Below are 20,528 nucleotides of genomic sequence, written 5' to 3' on the forward strand. Positions count from 1 at the left end.
AATACAGGGAGGCCTAGCCTCTCCTTTGCAGCAACCGTCTTCCCAAGGGTAAAACTTATGGTAGAGGGCTCAACCCATCAAACCACCAGTCCCCTATGTCTGTGGTCATGTTAGCAACCATGGAGGTGGGGTAGGCGAATACCCCTGCATTCTCAACAGGCTCCTCAAGGGGGCACTACATCTTTTCTTTTTTTTTTTTTTCCCTTGTTTGTCTTTTTTCTTTTTTTTCTTTTTTTTTTTTTTTTAACTTTCCCTTCTTTTTTCAAATCACCTGTATGAAAAAAAAAGTTAAAAAGAAAACAAACATACAATAAAAGAGCATTTCAAAGAGACCATAGCAAGGGAGTAAGAAAAAGACAACTAACCTAAGATAACTGCTTAACTTCCAACATGTTCCTACTTTACCCCAAGAAAGTTACATAATATAGCAACATTTCAGTGAACTTGTTCCTACTACAACCATCAGAAATTAACAGACCATAGTCATTTCTGGGCATCCCCAGAACGTTAAATAGCTTATCTGTTCTTCCTGGATTATTGTTCCCCCTTCCTTAATTGCTCTCTACTGCTAGTTCCCCTACATTCTACATTATAAACCATTTGTTTTACATTTTTCAAAGTTCACATTAGTGGTAGCATATAATATTTCTCTTTTTGTGCCTGGCTTATTTCGCTCAGCATTATGTCTTCAAGGTTCATCCATGTTGTCATATGTTTCACCAGATCGTTCCTTCTTACTGCCGCGTAGTATTCCATCGTGTGTATATACCACATTTTATTTATCCACTCATCTGTTGAAGGACATTTGGGTTGTTTCCATCTCTTGGCAATTGTGAATAATGCTGCTATGAACATTGGCGTGCAGATATCTGTTCGTGTCACTGCTTTCTGATCTTCCGGGTATATACCGAGGAGTGCAATCGCTGGATCGAATGGTAGCTCTATATCTAGTTTTCTAAGGAACTGCCAGACTGACTTCCAGAGTGGCTGAACCATTATACAGTCCCACCAACAATGAATAAGAGTTCCAATTTCTCCACATCCCCTCCAGCATTTGTAGTTTCCTGTTTGTTTAATGGCAGCCATTCTAACCGGTGTTAGATGGTATCTCATTGTGGTCTTAATTTGCATCTCTCTAATAGCTAGTGAAGCTGAACATTTTTTCATGTGTTTCTTGGTCATTTGTATTTCCTCTTCAGAGAACTGTCTTTTCATATCTTTTGCCCATTTTATAATTGGGCTGTCTGTACTATTGTCATTGAGTTGTAGGATTTCTTTGTATATGCAAGATATCAGTCTTTTGTCAGATACATGGTTTCCAAAAATTTTTTCCCATTGAGTTGGCTGCCTCTTTACCTTTTTGAGAAATTCCTTTGAGGTGCAGAAACTTCTAAGCTTGAGGAGTTCCCATTTATCTATTTTCTCTTTTGTTGCTTGTGCTTTGGGTGTAAAGTCTAGGAAGTGGCCTCCTAATACAAGGTCTTGAAGATGTTTTCCTACATTATCTTCTAGGAGTTTTATGGTACTTTCTTTTATATTGAGATCTTTGGTCCATTTTGAGTTAATTTTTGTGTAGGGGGTGAGGTAGGGGTCCTCTTTCATTCTTTTGGATATGGATATCCAACTCTCCCAGCCCCATTTGTTGAAAAGACCATTATGGCTCAGTTCGGTGACTTTGGGGGCCTTATCAAAGATCAGTCGGCCATAGATCTGAGGGTCTATCTCTGAATTCTCAATTCGATTCCATTGATCTATATGTCTATCTTTGTGCCAGTACCATGCTGTCTTGGCAACTGTGGCTTTATAATAAGCTTCAAAGTCAGGGAGTGTAAGTCCTCCCACTTCGTTTTTCTTTTTTAGAGTGTCTTTAGCAATTCGAGGCATCTTCCCTTTCCAAATAAATTTGATAACTAGCTTTTCCAAGTCTGCAAAGTAGGTTGTTGGAATTTTGATTGGGATTGCATTGAATCTGTAGATGAGTTTGGGTAGAGTTGACATCTTAATGACATTTAGCCTTCCTATCCATGAACATGGAATATTTTTCCATCTTTTAAGGTCCCCTTCTATTTCTTTTAGTAGAGTTATGTAGTTTTCTTTGTATAGGTCTTTTACATCTTTGGTTAAGTTGATTCCTAGGTACTTGATTTTTTTAGTTGCTATTGAAAATGGTATCTTTTTCTTGAGTGTCTCTTCAGTTTGTTCATTTCTAGCATATAGAAACATTACTGACTTATGTGCATTAATCTTGTATCCCGCTACTTTGCTAAATTTGTTTATTAGCTCTAGTAGGTGTATCGTTGATTTCTCAGGGTTTTCTAGATATAAGATCATATCATCTGCAAACAATGACAGTTTTACTTCTTCTTTTCCAATTTGGATGCCTTTTATTTCTTTGTCTTGCCGGATTGCCCTGGCTAGCACTTCCAGCACAATGTTGAATAACAGTGGTGACAGCGGGCATCCTTGTCTTGTTCCTGATCTTAGAGGGAAGGCTTTCAGTCTCTCACCATTGAGTACTATGCTGGCTGTGGGTTTTTCATATATGCTCTTTATCATGTTGAGGAAGTTTCCTTCAATTCCTACCTTTTGAAGTGTTTTTATCAAAAAGGGATGTTGGATTTTGTCAAATGCTTTTTCAGCATCTATTGAGATGATCAATTGATTTTTCCCTTTCGAGTTTTTAATGTGTTGTAATACATTGATTGTTTTTCTGATGTTGAACCATCCTTGCATGCCTGGAATGAACCCCACTTGGTCATGGTGTATGATTTTTTTAATGTGTCTTTGGATTCGATTTGCAAGTATTTTGTTGAGGATTTTTGCATCTATATTCATTAGGGAGATTGGCCGGTAGTTTTCCTTTTTTGTAGCATCTTTGCCTGGTTTTGGTATTAGATTGATGTTAGCTTCATAAAATGAGTTAGGTAGTGTTCCATTTTTTTCAATGTTTTGAAAGAGTTTGAGTAAGATTGGTGTCAGTTCTTTCTGGAAAGTTTGGTAGAATTCCCCTGTGAAGCCATCTGGCCCTGGGCATTTATTTGTGGGAAGATTTTTGATGACTGATTGGATCTCTTTGCTTGTGATGGGTTGGTTGAGGTCTTCTATTTCTTCTCTGGTCAGTCTAGGTTGTTCATATGTTTCCAGGAAATTGTCCATTTCTTCTACATTATCCAGTTTGTTGCCATACAGTTGTTCATAATATCCTCTTATAATTTTTTTAATTTCTTCAGGATCTGCAGTTATGTCACCTTTTTCATTCATTATTTTGTTTATATGGGTCTTCTCTCTTTTTGATTTTGTCAGTCTAGCTAGGGGCTTGTCAATCTTGTTGATCTTCTCAAAGAACCAACTTTTGGTGATATTTATCTTTTCTATTGTTTTTTTGTTCTCTATGTCATTTATTTCTGCTTTAATCCTTGTTATTTCTTTTCTTCTACTTGGTTTAGGATTGGTTTGCTGTTCATTTTCTAGCTTCTTCAGTTGATCCATTAGTTCTTTGATTTTGGCTCTTTCTTCCTTTTTAATATATGCGTTTAGTGCTATAAATTTCCCCCTTAGCACTGCTTTTGCTGCATCCCATAGGTTTTGGTATGTTGTGTTCTCATTTTCATTCGTCTCTATATATTTAGCAATTTCTCTTGCTATTTCTTCTTTAACCCACTGATTGTTTAGGAGTGTGTTGTTTAACCTCCAGGTATTTGTGAATTTTCTAAGTCTCTGATGGTTATTGACTTCTAATTGTATTCCATTGTGGTCAGAGAATGTGCTTTGAATGATTTCAATCTTTTTAAATTTATTGAGGCTTGTTTTATGTCCCAGCATATGATCTATTCTGGAGAAAGTTCCGTGAGCACTAGAAAAGTATGTGTATCCTGGTGATTTGGGATGTAATGTCCTGTAGATGTCTGTTAAATCTAATTCATTTATCAGATTGTTTAGGTTTTCAATTTCCTTATTGGTCTTCTGTCTGGTTGATCTATCTATAGGAGAGAGTGATGTGTTGAAGTCTCCCACAATTATTGTGGAAACATCAATTGCTTCCTTTAGTTTTGCCAATGTTTCTCTCATGTATTTTGTGGCACCTTGATTGGGTGCATAGACATTTACGATTGTTATTTCTTCTTGCTGAATTGCCCCTTTTATTAGTATGTAGTGGCCTTCTTTGTCTCTCAAAACATCCCTGCATTTGAAGTCTATTTTATCTGAGATTAATATTGCTACACCTGCTTTCTTTTGGCTGTAGCTTGCATGAAATATTTTTTTCCATCCTTTCACTTTCAGTTTCTTTGTGTCCCTGTGTCTAAGATGAGTCTCTTGTATGCAACATATTGATGGTTCATTTTTTTTGATCCATTCTGCGAATCTATATCTTTTAATTGGGGAGTTTAATCCATTTACATTCAACGTTAAAACCGTGAAGGCATTTCTTGAATCGGCCATCTTATCCTTTGGATTATGTTTGCCATATTTTTCCCTCTCTCTATTAATATCCTTTATTGTACCCATACCGAATCTCTTTAGTACTGAACCTTTCTCCAAGTCTCTCTGTCCTGTCTTTGTTTCTCTGTCTGTAGGGCTCCCTTTAGTATCTCCAGTAGGGCAGGTCTCTTGTTAGCAAATTCTCTCAGCATTTCTTTGTCTGTGAAAAATTTAAGCTCTCCCTCAAATTTGAAGGAGAGCTTTGCTGGATAAAGTATTCTTGGCTGGAAATTCCTCTCTCTCAGAATTTTAAATATATCGTGCCATTGCCTTCTCGCCTCCATGGTGGCTGCTGAGTAGTCACTACTTAGTCTTATGCTGTTTCCTTTGTATGTGGTGAATTGCTTTTCTCTTGCTGCTTTCAGAACTTGCTCCTTCTCTTCTATGTTTGACAGTGTGATCAGTATATGTCTCGGAGTGGGTTTTTTTTGGATTTATTCTATTTGGAGTTCGCTGAGCATTTATGATTTGTGTATTTATGTTGTTTAGAAGATTTGGGAAGTTTTCCCCAACAATTTCTTTGAATACTCTTCCTAGACCTTTACCCTTTTCTTCCCCTTCTGGGACACCAATGAGTCTTATATTCGGACGCTTCATATTATCTATCATATCCCTGAGGTCCATTTCGAGTTTTTCAATTTTTTTCCCCATTCTTTCTTTTATGCTTTCATTTTCCATTCTGTCATCTTCCAGGTCACTGATTCGTTGTTCAACTTCCTCTAGTCTTGTACTATGAGTGTCCAGAATCTTTTTAATTTGGTCAACAGTTTCTTTAATTTCCATAAGATCATCCATTTTTTTATTTAGTCTTGCAATGTCTTCTTTATGCTCTTCTAGGGTCTTCTTGATTTCCTTCATATCCCGTACTAGGGTCTCATTGTTCATCTTTAGTTCTTTGAGTAGCTGCTCTAGGTGTGTCTCTTCTGGTCTTTTGATTTGGGTGCTTGGGCTTGGGTTATCCATATCGTCTGGTTTTTTCATATGCTTTATAATTTTCTGTTGTTTTTGGCCTCGTGGCATTTGCTGTCCTTGATAGGGTTCTTTTAGGGTTTGTAGACCAGTTGAAGTCCTTATCTCTAATTTATCAGATCTACAGCTTCGTGGAGTACACTTTCTCTAACTAACCAGCAGGTGGTGTCCACGAGCCACCTGTTCTCCACAAGCCAGATCTCCCATGCTTAGCCTTTTTGGTGAGTGGGGGAGTGAGTCTTGTGGGGCCCAATTGGTGTCCCAAGCTTGCGTCTGTAGTTGGTGTTGCCTGCCCTGTATGTGGGGCGTGTTTCTGGGCAGTCGGGGAGGGGGAGTGGCCCTAACAATCAAATCTCCCTGATGATCCTAGAGTTTTAAAGCTACTGCAATAGTCTAATCCTTCAGTTCAGTCCTGCCACAGTTTGTCTCTGCCACTGACCCACAAGTCTTTGGTATTGGCGTATGGCTCCTGAGACTTGCAAGTGGGCCCCTCTTCCAGGCTGTGCACCCCGGGTCCTCTGTTGAGGGATGACTGTGCTATGTCACAGGTGAGTGCCGTCCCCCCAGGGCAGTTCTGGGCTGCTGGGCTGTGTTGGGAGGCTCCCAGTCTGCTCAAATGATGGCTGAATGGGGCTCTGTTAATTCACACTGCTCCCCCTTCCCAGCTCTGGGACATTCAGCTGAGGTTGCAGGGAAGGCTAATGTCCACGCCCAGTTTTGTGGTGTGTGCCTGTTATTTGAAGCACTTCCGTCACACTGGGTTGTCTGGGGCAGCTCTGGGCTATGGGGCTGGCGATGGGCAGGAGTGTTTCCTGTCCACCAGGATGGTGGCTGTGAGCGGACACCCCCCTTTTCTTGGGAAGTTGTGTTGTTTAGTGAATTTTCTCAGCCACTGGATTATTGCCTTTTGTCTCAGAGCTCTCTTATTTCTGCTCTTGACTTGACGTGCCCAAATTTCAATTCTTTGAAGCTTTCTGTATTGAGCTTCTTAGAGTAATTGTTTTAGAAAAAGCAAAAAGGATTTAAAAAAAAAAAACAAACAGAAAAAAAAACGGCCCTCCTCAGAGATCTAATGGGTTATTGAAATGCTAATAGACAAAGCAACCAGGGCCATTAAGGAAAGGTGCCCTGGGCAGAGAGATCAGCCTTGCTTCGGGATTTGCATATGCGCCTCAAGGCCTGATCTCCGCCCTTCCCCTTTCTGTGTTCACCAGAACTCCAAAAATCCTCTGCTTTTACTTTGGAGCTTCTCGTGTTGTTTTCCTTCTATGCCCGTCTCCTCTCTGCTGGGCTGGCTGCTCTCAGAGTCTCTGGTGTCTGGCCTCAGTCTATCTATGGTTGGAGTTTGAATCAGTAGAATGAGTTTCCGATGAGAGCAGCCACTGCAATTCTCCCTTCTCCTTCCTGGAGCTGACAGCCCCTCCTCCCCCGGGACTGAGCCTGGCAGGGAGGGGCGCGGGTCCTCTGGCCGCAAAAACTTACAGATTTCGGTGATCTCAGCAGTTCCACGTTTTCATGAGTGTTGTATGAAGTATGCCCAAAGACAGATTGCTCTGTGGTGTCCAGTCCACGCAGTTCCTGGCTTTTTACCTACTTTCCTGGAGGAGTAACTAAAACATACAGCTCACCAGTCTGCCATCTTGCCCCGCCTCCCCTCGATTCTCATTTTTTTTTTTAGTTCTCTAATTCATTTATTTCTACTCTAGTTTTTACTGTTTCCTTCTTTCTCCTTACTCTGTGTCTTTACTCTTCTTTTTATAGATCCTCCAATTGTAATGTCAGATGTCTGATTTGAGATCTTTCTTTATTTTTTCTTTGTAAACATTTAGAGCTATGAATTCCCCTCTCAAAACTGCCTTTGCTTCATCCTATAAGATTTGGGATGTTGGAGCTTCAGTTTCATTTGTTCCAAGAATTCTTTTAATTTCTCTTGCTATTTCTTATTTAACCCATTGTTGTTTAAGAGTTCATTGATTAATTTCCACATGTTAGAGAATTTTCCAGTACTCCCTCTGTTATTGATTTCTATATTGAAACCATTGTGATCAGCAAGATACATTGTAGGATTTCAATATTTTTTTTTAAATTATTGAGGACTGTTTTGTGACCTAACATATGGTCTTTCCTGGAGAATGATCCATGTGCATGAGAAAAGAATGTGCATTTCCCTAGTGTTGAATAAAGTGTTCAATATATGTCTGTTATGTCATGCTCACATCATCTCTATCCTTTAGATATTCTCTCTAAATATTCCACCCATTATTGAGAGAGATGTATTGAAATATGCTACTATCAATTAACCATCTCTGTCTCCCTTGAGTTCTGCCAATATTTGCTTCACATATGTTAGGCCTCTGATGCTAGGCATATATATATATTGAATTGACCCTTTTATCACAGTGTAGTGGCCTTTTCTGTCCCTAGTATCAGTTTTCCTTAAAATCTGTTTTTTCTGGTATTAGTATAGCAATCCCAGCTCTTTCGTTGTTACTATTTGTGTGGTATATATTTTTCATCTTTTCACTTTCAACCTACTTTGCCTTTGAACTTAGGGTATCTTGTAAGCAACATATAGTTGGGTCATGCTTTTTAAATTTCTTCTGCCAATCTCTGTCTTATAAGCTTAATTCTTGTACATGCAAATTAACTACTGAAAATGAGAAAAACTCTTCTGCCATTTTATTATGTTGTCCTTTTTATTTCTTTTTTTCCTCTATTCTTCTATTGATGCCTACTTTCATACTTTATTTATTTTTGGTATTGGATCTTGCAAAATTTGCACATTTTTATGCCTTTGTTGGACAGTAAACTCTATCTACAAATTTGAGGAAATGTTCATTGGGAACTCTAATTAACAATTAAGATCTGGCCATTGGATAAATAATACAGAGAGGAAGCTGCCCCAAGGATAGGATAGTATGTTGGACAACAAAAGTGCTACCAAGGGTATACAATTATCAGGAAATTGGTTACTTTCTCTTCTGACTGCCTCACTCAGGGGAATAAAATTGCTCAGAGAATATATTAAAATAGATTGATTTAATGAGTAATTATAATAATTTAACCTGTGAGGATCCAGAAATGGTTAATATGGTCACTATTCCTCTCATTGACAGCCACACTCTTCTAGGAAGAATGGAGTTTAACAGGGTTCTTTCAGGCAGCCTATACGTGGTGTCACCTCCCTGTCCATCATTGCAGCTGAGTTGAACCTCCATCACACAGGAAGGAAAGAATCAATGGAACAAGAGGCTCGTGTAAGTTTTCTGAGCATCTGCTGTGGGAAACAGGTATGGACGCATGTAGAGCTCTCAGAAGTCAAGCTCTTGTTGGACAAAAGGGGATAACCTGATGGAAACAGTCCATCTTATCAAGGATCTTACACAGTTGTGCATCTCCTTTCCTCCTGCTCTTTCCCTTTGGCCTGGACCTCAATTCTGAGTGAGGGTATCTCTCCTTCCCTAATTCAAATTAGTCTACTCATTGGTCTCAACATCAGTCAATAGTTTATCACCCAGCCATGTTAGTCATATTTCCATAACCATTTCAAGAGATTTCATTCTCTCCTATCAGAGATGCATCTTTATTAATTTTTCTATAAAATCATACTCACTCATTCACAGTTTCAATAAAAATTTCCAGTGATTCTTTGTAACTAGGACTTGAATATTTATTAATTTGTCTTCTGATATTGTTACTTAATGTTTTTTTTCCTTAATTTCCACATCTGTAAAATAAGGATTATAGTAGTATCTACTTTATATGGCTACAGTAGTATCTACTTTATATGGCTATATGAGCACCAATTACATGTTAATGATTATCATTACACTACTGTAAACAGATTTTCATCCATTAAATTAAAACAGTATTGGTAGTGATAAAATAATCTAGTTCACATAAAACAGCACAGTGCTTCGCATGTAGACAGTTCTCTATAGATTTTAGCTATTATGATTGTCACCTATTGAGTATATGTTGTTTTTCAATCCTTGTTACAGACATTTTGTATTATAACATTTGAAATAATTTCATTCACTGTTACTGATGATTCAAAGAATGCATATGAATGCTACTGTTTTTCCATACTTATTCTGTATATATTAACTGTCTTAGTAAAACAGTACACCATTAAAATTGGTTTTAAGCTACCAGTTCTTTGCCACCAATCAATTTTCAGCATATATATTGCCTTTCAATATTTAAGACCCTGTTTACCTTTCCATTTATAGTGTATTGGTTGTAAATTTAGAGTGTTTACAAATGATATTCCTGACTAGAGACTGCTTTTCTTCTTTCTTACTTGAAAGTAAATTCTTTTGTTCCTACAGCAGGCCACCACCAGAACATTTTGGAAGGTAAGCCTTGTTATTTACTTAATTACTTCCCTTGCTATAAGTTTCTTTTATCATCCTTTTTAATAACCTTGGCATTTCTATTTTGTCAGAAAACAATTATTTTCCTGGATTTTTCAAACTTTAAGGCAGAAATATAAATATTATCATGCAATGATTAGCATTTCCTTATATCAGTGGTCATTTGTCTCATTTCTAATTTTAGGTACTACTGTTGTTTCTTTTCCTTTCCTTTGTTTAAAATTCTGTCTCATTTTGTGTATTTATTGGCTTAGCCAAGGAATTCACTCTAGGATTTCTTCTTCATTCCTACAAATTTTCTTCTTTTTAAAGCATTTAATTCAAAAACATCTATTTACTACCTCCTACTTTCCCTGGTTTGCTTTGTGGATCTTTATTAACAACATCTTCAAACATTTAAAGCTTTATTTTTGAAAATAGAATGTGTTCATTTACAGATTGAAATATTTACTGGATGAAAATGAGTCTAAATATCAGAATTACCATTACCCATCAAAGATGATGATCACTGTTAATATTTTGATGTTTATATTTCCCATGGGTTTATCAAAATACATGATTTAGTATGAAAGATCTGTATGCTGATTTAATTTATCCAGAATTAAAATTAAATTAAAAACAAAATTGAAAACATTTTACAGTACTATATGGGAATGATATTTCTCCTTCTACATGATGTATTTTTTCATTCTTAGTTTATTAAGAAGCATTTCTTACTTCCTCCATGAAAATTACATCTTGTTTAATTTCAAATTCTTAGAAAGTAGTAATGTTGCAAATTTTGTCATAAATATACCACAATTTTGTACATCTGATTTCATGAATTTTAATAAATATATTTTCTGAGTAATGAAAGTATGTATATTAGTTTAATTATAGATTTTTATTTCAAAAGTGTTATTTTATTAATTTTGTTTTGCATTTTAATTTTCTATGTAACACAATTTGTCATTCAATCTTTTTCACTCCTATGACCCAAATATTCATTATTTCCACTCATGTCTACCAAAGTCTTAATTTTGAGTAATAACTTTTCTCTAAGAATATATTTGTCTCTATATACATTTTTATCTAAATATTCATGTATTTTTTATACTGACCATGGTCTCTGACCCCATGTATGGTTTGAACCTTATTTGGACTATATGGATACAATTTAATATTATTTTCAAAATGATTAGTCACTCATAAAATATTTATCTGTGATTTATAAAAACTTTAAGCCAATGAATGAAAAATGCAAGTTACCATGATAAAAATAATATATTAAAAATCATTGTGAGAAGCACATTGTTACAAAACTGGGCTTTTTCTCTGATGTCAGAATAAAAGACCATTCCAACTCTTACAATGTTTAATGTTTTATTTGGAATGTATATTGTTAATCACAGTGCTGCAACCTACACTTCTAACTAGTTCCAATATATTTTCATTGCCCCAAAGTTTGACCCTGTACCCTTTAGTAGTCATAACCCATGTGTCCCTTACCCTAGTCCCTGGCTACCATTAATCTTATTTCTATCTCTGTGGATTCCTGCATTCTGTATATTTAATGAAAATAGAATCTTAAAACATAAAACTTTTTTATCTGACTTCTCCCAAATAGCATACTTATAAGTTTAATCAGTCAAATAGTATGTAACAGTGCTTCTTTCTTTTTTATGGCTGAACAATAATCCATTATATCAATACTCCTCATTGTGTCATCCATACATCTGTTGATGGATATTTGAGTTTATCCACTCTTGAACAGAGTGAATAATGCTCCTACGGACATCCATGTATAAAATTGTTTAATATCTATTTTCAATTCTTTGGGTCATTTACTTAGGAATGGAAGAGCTGCGTCATATTGTCATACTATGTTTAATTTGTGAGGAAATCCTTAACTATTTTTGACAGCAGATACATCATTTCATATACCCAGCAGCAAAGAAATAGTTTCAATTCCCTCACATCCTAGCCTACACTTTTTTATTTTGTTTTTCGATATACCAACCCTAGTGTGTGTAAAGTGTTTGCCACTTATTTTACCAGCATTTTGGAATATCAAATCCATATAGGTGTAGTGAAATAATATTTAGAGGAAGTAGATGGAAATGCAAAAAATAAAATTAATGATGAAATCTTGAAAACTCTAGTTACTAATAATGAAATCAGGAAAATCAAAATATTTCCTAATATGATAGCAACATCAGTAAAATAATTAATTCTTGGTGACATTAACACTAAAATACCCTGAAATCAATTATATAAAGCAGGAGAATTTATCAAATAAAAGGAGTTTAAACATCTGGAGGAAAATTCCAACTAATAGAATCAGAATCTGAACATAGGAAATGTGTCAAATCTTTCCAATTAACATATAAATTTAATGAAATCTATCTTTAAATTTCAATGCCATTTTTTCTTGCAAAACAGCTACATGATACTAAAGTTTTTCTGGAAGAATAAATTGGAGCTATCTTCTTTGGACTATTTCTATCCATGTATCTAGATGTTAGACTACCAGGTGATCTTCTCTAATCAACATTAAAATGTATCATGATGATAGAGAATTAAAAAGGTTAGATAAAAATTTAACATTTGCTTTCTGGAAGATGCAAGTGTTCATTAATAAGGTTGTGATCTGTTCATGATACAAATGTTCATTAATAAGACTGTGATCAACAAATCACCTGAAATTTTAAGAGCTGAGTAAAGGATATATATAGATCGATCAAAGAGAAAAATGTAAAATGAAAAGAAGCTAAAGAGGAAAAAAGAAGCTAAATTCATCTAAAAGAAAAATTATGTTGTCAACGTCCAAGAAAGGGCAAATATTTAAAAATAATATGCCACTTCCATAGGGTAAACTATTTTTAATCTGATAAGTATTGGATGATGTTGGAAAATGTGCATGACATCCTCTTAATTGAGAAGAGAACAGTCCATATTTAGGCTCCATTTCTCTTGATTGAGAATGTAAAATATGTCATATATTTGAAATAAAGCAACTAATAATTACAGCAGTTGTCCATATTTTTAAGCAGCAGGACTAGAAAAGTCTCCAGAGAAACTAACATGTAGTAATGACACCAATGCAGGGAAATGACAGAAAACTTTCCAATGATTGAAAATATCTGCCCTGGAGTTAAGGAATTTCCCATTCCCCCAGCACTGAGAAGAAATGCAAAGAGTGAACATCAGACTGGTGGGGTGGGGTGAATATTTGGCTGCAAGGCAAGCCCTAGAGTAGAGGTCCTCAAACACTCATCAAAATCCTATGGAAGACTTGTTAGAACACAGGTTACTATTCCCACCTTAAGATATAATGATTACGTAGGTCTCAGTTGGGAGTTGAAAATGCACTTTTCTAACAAGGTCCCAAATGATACTTGTGTTGCTTCCAGAGACCACAATTTGAGAACCTCTGATATGGAAAAAATGTTTTCCAAGTAGTAGTGGTAAACATAATTTGTTGCCAAAGATTTCTGAAGTTTAGATAAGATGAATAACATGATGAGTCCCATGGTTTCAGGTTAAGGCTATCATAATTTACAAAAAATAGTTTTAGAGTAGTGTGTTGTTTTTTCCCCTTATTCTAGGGAAACTCAGCTGCCTCAGGGAAACAGGAAACCAAACAAGAGCAGTAAAATTTCTTCTCCTGGTATTTGAAGAAGAGCACGATCTGCATCCTGTCTTCTTTGTACTATTTCTATCCATGTATCTAGTCACCTTCACTGGGAACCTGCTCATCATCTTGGCCATAATATCAGACACCTGCCTCCACACTCCCGTGTATTTCTTCCTCTCCAACCTGTCCTTTTATGGTATTTGTTTCATCTCCACTACCATCCCAAATATGCTTCAGAACATCCAGACACAGATCAAGGTTATCACGTATGCCTGCTGCATAACCCAGATATTTTTTTTCATTGTATTTGGATGCCTAGACAGTTTGCTCCTTGCCAAAATGGCATATGGCTGCTTTATAGCCATCAGTCACCCCCTGCACTACACAGTCATCATGAATCCCTGTCTCTGTGAAATACAGGTTCTGAGATCCTGGTGTCTCAGTATCCTAAGCTCCCTTCTTGAAACCTTGCCTGTTTTGAAGCTGTCCTATACAAATATGGAAATCTCACACATTTTTTGTGAACTTTCTGAAGTCCTGAAACTTGCCTTTTCTGACACACTAATCAATAACATAGTGGTTTATTTTGTGGTTAGTATTCTGGGTGTTTTCCCTGTTGCTGGGATCTTCTTCTATTCTCAGATTTTCTCTTCCATTCTGAGAATCTCATCAGCCAGGGGCAAGTATAAAGCATTTCCCACATGTGGGTCTCACCTTTTGGTTGTGTCCTTGTTCTATGGCACATCCCTTGGGGTCTGCTTAAGTTCTGCAGCCACAGCCTCCTCAGGAAAAGTCTTATGGCTTCAGTGATGTATGCTGTGGTAACCCCCATGTTAAACCCCTTCATCTATAGTCAGAGGAACAGGGACATGAAGGGGGCCCTGAGGAGACTCATCAGTAGGGTGGCCACTTCACAGTGATGGGGCCATTGAAGGACTGTCAGTAGTAGCAAGACTCAATACTTAGGACAAAAAGCAACACTTTATCTTCATGCGGTTTCATGTATTTTAAAGCAACTCACTAAATGTTTCTTTAAGGCCCTTTCTGCCCTGTCTAGTCTTTATTAAGTTATATCTTGGGATCACCTTTACATTTTCTATCCAGTAATGTTAATTTTTTCCAAATAGGACATGACATACTATCAGTTATTTTTAGTAATGTTTGAACATTTTATAATAATAAATTTTATTTCATACCTTTAATGTATATTTTCAGAAGTGATAGAATATATGCATACTTTGGAACTGTGGCCCTGAGAACTCATTTACAGAAATGTATTCTAGTGTAATGTTATTGAAATAAATTCAAAGATTAGCACATTTTCAGCTGGGTCATATTCTTTGCTATAATGCCAATTTTATTAAATATTTCTACTCATCACAATATATACTCCTTAACTTCCAGGATTATATCCTATCCATGTATGAAACCACAATGACTACTACAGTTACTGGTAGGAAGTTTAATAGTAATTATTAAAAATAGATGACTATAAAGCAACATGTGAGGTGCCATCTGAACAACAAGAAAACTACACACACAAATATATTGAATTAATAAAGACTTTGAGCTGGAAAATTATTTCAGTGCCATTGAATAATAACACATAGTCTTACATTACTCAACAGTGTTTAAGCATTTTATACATATTTTCTCATTTAATTTTCAATAAACAATTTAAGTGATTAGATTCATTTCTGCTTAGTCAAAGATCAGGAAGTCAGAGCCCACAGAAACTAGGTATCTAGCTCAAGATTATAGGGATAAAGAGGAGACAGGCAGCGTGAAATCAGTAAAATGTTATTATAATAATAGATAAACTTCAAACCAAATGGGAATTCTTATGATTTAAACTCCCACCTGTGAAAATTTGTTCTTGACCAAAGGTTACTGTTTCCTCATGGCCGTTAGCCTTAGAAATAGGTCAAAAACTTGAGTGTAACACTTTCCATGAAAAACCTACCTTCTACTGGCAGTTCATGCATTTCTCATATTCACCCTCAACATCCCTGGACAATTATATTGAAATTGACAAACTAACATTGTAAAGTTGGATTTCTTTATTCTTTATTTAAAAAGTAGTAAATTTAAAGAAAATCATGAAAAAAATACGGCGTACCTATATATGTCCTCACATTCAGTTTTTGCTATTATTCACAATTTTCTTTAGTGTGGTGACTTTGTTGAATTGATGAACAAATATTATTATAATTATAATATTAACTGTAGTCCATAGTTTACATTGAGTTTTGTGGCTTCTGTTGTACAGTATTGTGATGTTTAATTTTTATACTGCTAATGTATATAAAACTTAAAATTCTCCATTTTAGCCACTTCCAATGGCTAAATTTCAATGGGTTAATTGCGTTCACAATGTTGTGCTGCCATAACCACCATCCGTTATCAAAAATGGTCAAGTCTCGCCGCCGTCTCCCCAGTGGGCGGGGCTGCTCCTGCTCAGGGCCGAACACACAGCACAGAACTGAGACAAGAAACCCAGCCTGACAAGGAGTCTTTCCCACAGCACCGCTCACATGACACAATATCGGCCATGGACAGTGGCCTTGAATACACCACGGCTGATTGTCCTGGAGCTGGGAGAGCGGAGCTGTGCAGAAAGGGGGAAGTTAACACATCCCATTCAACCATCTTTGAAGCGGGCTGGGACCGCCCCTACACAGCCCAGTGGCCCAGGGCTTCCCTGAGGTCGGCGCTCACTTGTGACGTGGCACGGCCCTACCCCCCTCAACAGAGGTCCTGGAAAAGCACAGCAGGGAGGGGGAACTGCTTGGAAATCCCAGGGAACCTACACCAATACCAAGGACTTTTGTGTCAGCGGCAGAGAACAGCCTTAAATCTCTGGGAACACCTGGGAGGTTTGATTGTTAAACCTACCCTTCCTCCCTAACCACTCAGGCACACACCCCTCATTGAGGGCAGACAGCACTGACAACACACCCAAATTAAGTGCACTAATTGGACCCCAAAATAATCAGATCCCCACATAACACAAAGTTGGGGAGAACTGACTTCAGGGGAATAAGTGACTCACAGACGCCATCTGCTGATTAGTTAGAGAAAGTGTATGTCACCAAACTGCAATTCTAAAAAATTAAAGATCAAGTAAAGCAAATGCCAAGAGACCAAAACAACAGAAAATCTTAAAGCATATGATAAAACCAGACAACATGGAGAACCTGAACCCAAACACTCAAATCAAAAGATCTGAAGACACACAGTTCCTGGTAGAATTAATCAAAGAACTATAGACAGGCAATCACAGCATGGCACGGGATATAAAAGACTTGAAGAAGAGCATGGCACAGAATATGAAAAACATAAAAAAAGACCCTAGAAGAGCATAAAGAAGATATTGCAAGAGTAAATTAAAAAAATAGAAGATCTTATGGAAATTAAAGAAACTGTAGCCCAAATTAAAAAGACTCTGGATACTCATAATACAAGATTAGAGGAAGTCGAACAACAACTCAACATCCTCAAGGAGCACAGAACAGAAAATGAAAGAACAAAAGAAAGAATGGGGAAAAAATTGAAAAAATTGAAATGGATCTCAGGGATATGATAGATAAAATAAAACATCCAAATTTAAGACTCATTGGTGTCCCAGAAGGGAAAGAGAAGGGTAAAGGTCTAGAAAGAGTATTCAAAGAAATTGTTGGGGAAAACTTCCCAAACCTTCTACACAATATAAATACAAAAAGCATAAATGCCCAGTGAACTCCAACCCACTCCAAGACATGTTCTGATCAGACTGTCAAATACTGAAGAGAAGGAGCAAGTTCTGAAAGCAGCAAGAGAAAAGCAATTCACCACATACAAAGGAAACAACATAAGACTAAGTAATGACTACTCAGTGGCCACCATGGAGGTGAGAAGGCAGTGGCATGACATATTTAAAATTCTGAGAGAGAAAAATTTCCAACCAAGAATACTTTATCCAGCAAAACTCTCCTTCAAATTTGAGGGAGAGCTTAAATTTTTCACAGACAAACAAATGCTGAGAGACTTTGCTAATAAAAGACCTGCCCTACTTCAGATACTAAAGCAAGCCCTACTGACACAGAAACAAAGAAATGAAAGAGAGATATAGAAACTTTTAACAGACATATATAGGATATTACATCCCAGGTCACTGGGACACACGTTCTTCACTAGTGATCACGGATCTTTCTCCAGAATGGACTGTATGAGGGGACATAAAAAAACAAGCCTCAATAAAATAAAAAATATAAAAATGAATTTGTTCAAAGAACGTTCTCTGCCCACAATGGAATACAAATAGAAGTCAATAACCATCAGAGACTTGGAGAATTCACAAACACCTGAAAGATAAAAATGAGAGGGAGATGAAAACATTCCCAGATAATCAAAAGCTGAGGAACTTCATCACCAGTAGATCAGTCCTAAGCAGGCTGAAAGGAAGGGACACTAAGCAATTGACTGAAATCACATAAAGAAATAAAGATTTCCAGTAAAGATCACATGGTAGATATAAAGACCAATACAACTGTATGGTTGATTTATAACTCCACTATTTACTTCCTACAGGATCTAAAATACATAAACTATAATGATAAATCGGTGGTTTTGGACTCAATGTAAAATATGTAATTCTTGACAAGAACTACATAAAGGTGGGGGAATGGAGGAGTATAGGAACACAGTTTACATGTCCTATTGAAGTTAAGTTGGTTTCAAAGAAAAACAAGATTGTTATAGATTTAAGAGGTTAAATTTAAGTCCCATGGTAAACACAAAGAAAGTATCAAAGAATATGGCCAAAGAGATGAAAAGTAGAGTAGGGGTTCCAGGAAGTAGGGAAGGGGCAATGGGGAGTTAAGAAATGAGAGTAGGGGTTTTGGTTTGGGGTGAAGGGAAACTTCTAGAAATGGATGGTTGGAAGGTGATAGCATTGCAGCATTCTAAATGTGATTAATCCCACTAAGGGAATGCTAGGGAGGGGTGGAATAGGAAGATTTAGGCTATATATATCTTTCCAAAATTGAAAAAAAAAATAAGACACTCTAAATAGACGACAATTAAATGCCAAGGATGATCCTGGACAGGATCTGAGGCCTGAGGAGAGGAGGCTCAAAGCTACACAGATGGGACGCAAGAAAAAAAAAAAAGAAAAAAAAAAGGAAATATAGAATGTAAGCTTTATATCAATGTTGAATTTCTTGAACTTCTTAGCTGCGTTTAATGAGGTTGCATAAAATAATGTTCTTGTCCATGAGAAAGGTATATGTGAATTATATTGCCTGTTCAAAGATATGTGCAGCTTGCTCCCATATGTTCAGAAGATAGAGCAATAGATGATGGATGTTAGGGAGGGAGGGAGGGAGGGAGAGAGGGAGGGAAAGAAAGAGACAGTGGTGTGACAGGATCTTAAAGGTGATGGATCAGTGTACCGGGGGAGGGGGGTCAGGGTATGATGGAATTCTATGTAGGGGGTTTGTACTGTTTTTACAACTGTTCCTGTAAGATTGAACTTATTTCAAAATAAAATTTATTATTAATAAAAAAAAAATGTTCCATCACCTTAAACAGAATCTATGTACCAATAAAAGATTAATTCCCCATTCCCTACCCCCATTTCAGCCCCTGGTGACCTGTGTTCTTGTTTCTGACTGAAAACTTGCATATTCTAATTAATTTATATGAGTTCACACAATATCTGTCTTTTGTGTCTGACATTTCTCTCAGCATGATATGTTCAAGGTTCATCCATGTTGTAGCTTGCATGAGAACTTCATTCCTTTTTAATACTGAATAATATCCCAATGTACATAAAAACCACATTTTAAAATCTATTAATCTGTTGATGGACACTTCAGCTGATTTCCTATTTTGGCCGTGGTGACTAGTGCCTCTATGAATATTAGTGTGAAAATATCTGGTTGATTCCCTGCTTTCAAATATTTTGAGTATATACCTGGAGTTGAGATTGCCAGATCATATGGTCATGATTATCACATACTTAAATTTACTGAGGAATATCCTCAGAGTGTAAAATGGTGACTGCTCCATTTTACATACCCACCAACAATATAATAGGGTTCTCACTTTTCCAAATCCTCTCCAACACCAGTTATTTTCTATTATTTTAATAGTAGCCATTCTAATGTGTATGAAATAAATCACTGTGGTTTGTATTCATTTTTTATTTAGAGAAGTTGTGGGTTTAGAGCTACTTATTGTAGTTTTGACTTTCATTTCCCTAATGGCCAATGATGTTCAATTCTTTTCATGTGCTTATTGGCCTTTTGTGTATCTTTTTTGGAGAAATGTCTATTTATGTCTTTTATTCACTTCTTAATGAGATTGTTCATCTTTTTCTTGTTGCGTTGTAAGTATTCTTTATCCTGCATATTACATAAATTTCAGATATACGGTTTCCAAATATTTTCTCCCATTTTTAGGTTATATTTTTACATTCACCATGAAGTCATTTGTTAAACAAAAATTTTAAATTTGATGAAGTCCCATTCATGTACTTTACTTTAGTTCCTCATGTTATTGTTTGAAAGTCTAAGAAATGACTGTCTAACATGAGATCCTGGGGATGCTTCCCTATATTTTCTTTTAGGAATGTTTAGTTGGGTTCTTATAATTAAGTGTTTGATTCACTGTGAATTCCTAGAAGATGATGTAGGGATACATCTTCAAGACATAGTATTAGGAGATGGCTTCTTAGACATTACAACCAAAGCACAAGCAATAAAAGAAAAAAATAGATAAATTGAAACCCTGCAAAAGCAAAAGTTTCTGTACTTCAAAGTAATTTGGCAAAAGGGTGAAGAGGCAGCCCCTGAATGACATGAAATCAATGACATAATTTAGAATATTGGGGGCCTAATGATAGAAGCTGCTGATAGGGGAATGATACTCTTATACATTTGGATATGTTAATAAGGGTGAGTTCAAATGCATTGGGGTGGATAGGTATGATTTATTTTGTTAATGTTATTGTTAAATGTTAATTATCAGAGCTGCCTTGAAAACAAATCAGTTTGAAAGGGGTTGTTTAAAGTCATATATCCCAAATGTAAGCACTAAAAATATAG

The 20,528-nt window shown here is 36.3% G+C and overlaps 1 pseudogene; it reads left to right on the forward strand.

The window, feature by feature from the left end:
- Window positions 1-14,360, forward strand: part of LOC119517330 — a 33,799-nt pseudogene extending 19,439 nt beyond the window's left edge.
- The last annotated feature ends 6,168 nt before the right edge of the window (window positions 14,361-20,528 follow it).

The sequence above is a fragment of the Choloepus didactylus genome, chromosome 21 (assembly GCF_015220235.1).
Source record: "Choloepus didactylus isolate mChoDid1 chromosome 21, mChoDid1.pri, whole genome shotgun sequence".
Lineage (NCBI taxonomy): Eukaryota > Metazoa > Chordata > Mammalia > Pilosa > Megalonychidae > Choloepus > Choloepus didactylus.